The 4,890-nt window shown below is 33.2% G+C and overlaps 1 long non-coding RNA gene across 1 annotated transcript; it reads right to left on the bottom strand.

Annotated features, from left to right (window-relative positions):
* Nucleotides 1–1,640: 1,640 nt before the first annotated feature.
* On the bottom strand, nucleotides 1,641–2,230 carry LOC112460243. Its single transcript, XR_003041424.1, has 3 exons — nucleotides 2,141–2,230; nucleotides 1,767–2,067; nucleotides 1,641–1,680 (listed from the first exon to the last, which is right to left on the bottom strand). It is a non-coding gene; the product is annotated as an uncharacterized LOC112460243 (long non-coding RNA).
* Nucleotides 2,231–4,890: the final 2,660 nt, after the last annotated feature.

Below are 4,890 nucleotides of genomic sequence, written 5' to 3'. Positions count from 1 at the left end.
TGTATTTATATAGAATCTCTTGTGTATTGTTTTTTATGATAATGTTACATGAATGATAGTACAGTTCACGCTACAATTGCGCGACTAATACTTGAAAGATATATTTGTTTTATAATGTACAAAAGAATATGGTAATAGAATATTTAGATATTACATATATAATTATGTTTATTAAAAAAATTTGTATCAAAAAATTACATTGACAAAAAAAATTAATGTGATTTTTATGCTTTTAAAATCATTGTGCATATTTCGGGAGCACATAAATTGAGGAATATTTTAAGACCAAAACCAATTTGCTACCTGTATTTTAACTGGTACTTTACTTTTGTACGTATGGGGTGTTCACGTTCAAGTCGGTCAAAGGGGATAAGCACGAAAATTTCATTGTGCATATTTCGAGAACACATTAATCAAGAAACATTTTAAGACAAGAATTATTATGCTTTCTGTATTTTAACTGATACTTTACTCTTATATCAGTATAGTATATAAATCTTTTTTTGCGTATATTTTTTAAACTATTACAGATAGACTAATTTTGTTTGAGGCATTTGAAAGCACATAAAAAGCACATAATTCTAGCATAATGAGTTTTTTATTTTATATGTAATTTTAATGAGTGGGGGTGCTAGCTTACGTTAAGCCAGCACCCCCAGTTTCAATTGCAATTTCCCACGAAACCGCTCAAGCACAAAAATCGTGAATAGAGCACATATAATTAACGCATAAAGAGCACTTAATTTCTGCATATGTGTTATTCCGGTTTTTTATGGAGGGTGCTAACTTAACAGACATAAATACATTATATTACTTTTTTACCTTTTAAGATTTTTTCCTTTGTATACGGATGTTTGCAAATCTAAGCTATTCCATTATAGAATATTCCAAGTCTTTCTCTGTATTACAAGGGATTGTTGTCTAATAGCTTCTAAAACAAGAAGAATTCAATATAGTTTAGATAAGAAAAAGGTTGTAATTTAATATATACATAATTTAATTATAATAAGCAGCTTTACTTACGACTTGTGTAAAAGCTTCTTGGTCATCTTTTAGCATTTCTAGTATCTTGTACAGAGTTTTCCTTATAATATATTGTTCACTGATGTTTATCTTAGCCAGGGTCAAATTTTTCAAATGGTGGTTTTTTGAATTTGATACAACAATTGTTGATCCCATATGTTAAGACATATTTATTGCCCTGTATGTACATATAAAATATGCTTACAATAATCAATTTATATACTTTAGAGTGTGATTATAGCACATATATGTGAAAAAAATATAGAAATAAATAAAAAGTCAGTTTTGGTCTTGTTTGTACTGATCATTTGTTACATATCTATCAACTTTATACCAATTTTATACTAAATTACTTTTACAGTGATATATGCAAACAATGATATATTAAAGCCGCACAATACTTCAACAAATCGTCTTCATGCATAGTGTACCAGCTTATTTATACGTTATCATTTACATATTTCGCTAAATTTTGAGGTTATTTTATAGAAAGTTACACTGTTTGGTACCATTGAAATAATAGCATTGACAAACCTTGATGATATTTTTAATGTCCAAGGACAAATCTATTATAGAACGTAAAAAAATTAATTAATATTTCCTCTTTTTTGTAAATCTCTCTTGTAAATTGGAAAATAAATCCTACATCACCAGCTACTATTCATAGCACAATAAATAATTATAGCACGTATGGGTTAATTGAATTTTTATCATTAATATACTTTTAGAATATAAATTATTACTTATATATAAATATGCTGTAAATAAAGAGCACTCTGCACTCCTCGATTGACACACGTGTATACGTACTCACGCATCGTATGTAAGATAATCATGTACATCATGGCTGTCGCGATGAGCGTTGCGCACAATATAAAACGATTCAATTGTATAATACTTTCCTTAGAATATTGCTCAGCCTCGCGACCCGAGTACATACATCAAGAATATGTTTGATCCTTATTAATACTTTGGTATATTTCTTTTCTTCTGCAAATCTCTCTCTTATATAGGTCAAAAAATAGATCTTGAATCACCAGCTACCTATTTACAGCACATATAGATAATTAAGTTCTTATCATTAATATGCAAGTTTTAGAATATAATAATTACTTACTCATATAAAAATGTTGTATACAATTAAAAGCGCTCGACAGCACAAGCACAAACGTGCGTATATATGACACACTCACGCATCATACGTATGTAAGATAATGCGACTACAGTCTCCAGAACTATTACTGCTTCCGATGGGCTGTCGCGACAAGCGTGCGTCTGCTCATGATCTCGACGCGTTCAAACAGCTAAAAATAATCGGCAGTAAATTGCAAGAAAATAGCAAATAATTCCACTATATAGCTTCTACCGATACCCAAAGAACGTTATTTGTAGTTAACCTAAATTATAGGTTATAAATAATCATATCAACTACTATTCATAGCACGTATGGTTAATTGAGTTCTTATTATTAATATACAACTTTTAGAATATAATAGTTACTTACTTATATATAAATATACTCTAAATAAAGAGCACTCCGCACTGCTCGATCCACACGCGTGTATACACACTCACGCATTGTACATACGTAAATGTACGCATCATGGCTGTCGCGATGAGCGTTGCGTACAATATAAAACAATAACATTCTAACAACAGAAAATTAATATACTACCAACGTTATTTCCAAGTCCAAATTACAAGGAACTTTGAACTGTTGCATTGATCTCAAATAAATGTCAGAGTAACATTTGAAAAATATTTTCTGTAACGTTTTTAAAATATTTTAACAACATTCAGAAAAATCATATTACGAAATAATATTTTTCAAATATGTGTATAATATTATTAAAAAACGTTTAAAAAATACACATAAAATCAATATTTCTAAACGTTAATTTAATGTTCCTTGCTTACTGGGAAGCTAGCTTCGGCAATTCGCGTTCTAACTGAAATAATTTAGTCAAAACTAGAATTGACCGAGTGCTTTAGTATATTCGCGTTCTAACTGAAAAAATTTAGTTAAAACTAGAATTAATCGACTGCTTTAGTAAATTCGCGGTCTAACGTGTTTCTCTTACAGTCAAAACGCGAAATTCCTAAAGCGAGGTCCACGCTGCCTACCGGCGGAGGTGGGTGCGGGAGGAGGAGCCGAAGGCCCCCTTGCACCCCCCCGTGCGCGCGCGCGTGTGTGTGTGTGTGTGTGTGTGTGTGTGTGAGTGACGCGCTTTAAAAGTATTTAAGTGTTTAAAGCGCGTCACTAACCTACATAGCGATTTCGGTGTTTGGACGTAACACATGTATAATATTCACTAAATAAAAAAAAATGAACGCGTGGTCGCCACGCGCGTTAGAAGTGAAACTTCTGAAGGCAAGGCTTTGCCATAACTTTTCTGAAATTAATACAAAAACAATGCAACGGAATTATAGTCACTCCAAGCCGCCCGCAACTCGAAAATAGTATTAAGGCCGGTTTTCACATGCAATGATTGGTGGCGCCAGGCCGCGCCAGTCGACTAACGCCAGTAAAAATGCAAGTGTAAACACTTGATACAAACTGGCGCTAGTAATGTGGCGTTTACTGGCGGCTATTGGCCAAAGCATATAACCTCAAATTCTGAGGTTATATGCTTGCTGTCATTTACTGTGTGTTTAATAAATGTTAAATATTTTTCATATTATACGCCAATTACTGTGTAAATACTTGTGAGTTTGCTAGTCGGTTCTGGCGCCAATGAATGCCAGTCAGTTGGCGCCACTAATCATTGCGTGTGAAAACCGGGCTTTAAGGCCGGTTTTCACACGCAATGATTGGTGGCGCCAGGCCGCGCCAGTCGACTAACGCCAGTAAAAATGCAAGTGTAAACACTTGATACAAACTGGCGCTAGTAATGTGGCGTTTACTGGCGGTTATTGGCCAAAGCATATAACCTCAAATTTGGAGATTATATGCTTGCTGTCATTTACTGTGTGTTTAATAAATGTTAAATATTTTCCATATTATACGCCAATCACTGTGTAAATACTTGTGAGTTTGCTAGTCGGTTCTGGCGCCAATGAATGCCAGTCAGTTGGCGCCACTAATCATTGCGTGTGAAAACCGGCCTTTACACGCAGTTCTTACTATATCCGTCTCGCCAGTACCGTACGCTTGATCGAATTTTCGTGACGCGTTTTCGAGTCGCAAAATCGAATTTACTTACCGATCCAAAAGGAGTTTTACTTTGTACGCCTGTTGGTCGAATTTTCGTGACACTATTTCGTGACGTTTTTACGTGTCGCATAATCGAACTTACTACCGTACCAAAGAAGTTTCATTTCGTACGCTTATTGGTCGAATTTTCGTTACACTTTTCGTGTCGCATAATCGAACTTACTACCGTGCCAGAAGAAGAACCGTCTCGCCAACGCCGTACGCCTATTGGTCAATATTTCGTTACACTTTTCATGTCGCACAATCGAACTTACTACCGTACCAAAGAAGTTTCACTTCCGTTACACTTTTTCGTGTCGCGAATCGAACTTACTACCGTGCCTAAAGAAGTTTCACTTCAAAATTAAGATTCTTGCATTATAATTATATTAAAATAATGCTGATTGATGATGTTTATTATCATTGCGGTCAGGTTATATTGATTTTGTAACTTATTCCGTAACAAACATTTTTATTATGTTGATTATATAGGAGAGAAGAGAAACATTTCAAACAATATTTTTATAAAATAAATTGTCAGTGAAGTTAAAATTTTAATTTAAGTAATTATATAAGTAATAATATTATAAGTAATAAACTTAATAAGTAATAATACCTAATAATAATATTTTTTTATATAATACTGTATCTTTCACCTTTAAAACTAAATGCTA

Source organism: Temnothorax curvispinosus, unplaced genomic scaffold (genome assembly GCF_003070985.1).
Source record: "Temnothorax curvispinosus isolate PA1 unplaced genomic scaffold, ASM307098v1 QBEX01010432.1, whole genome shotgun sequence".
NCBI lineage: Eukaryota > Metazoa > Arthropoda > Insecta > Hymenoptera > Formicidae > Temnothorax > Temnothorax curvispinosus.
This window is presented reverse-complemented; position numbering and strand designations above follow the sequence as displayed.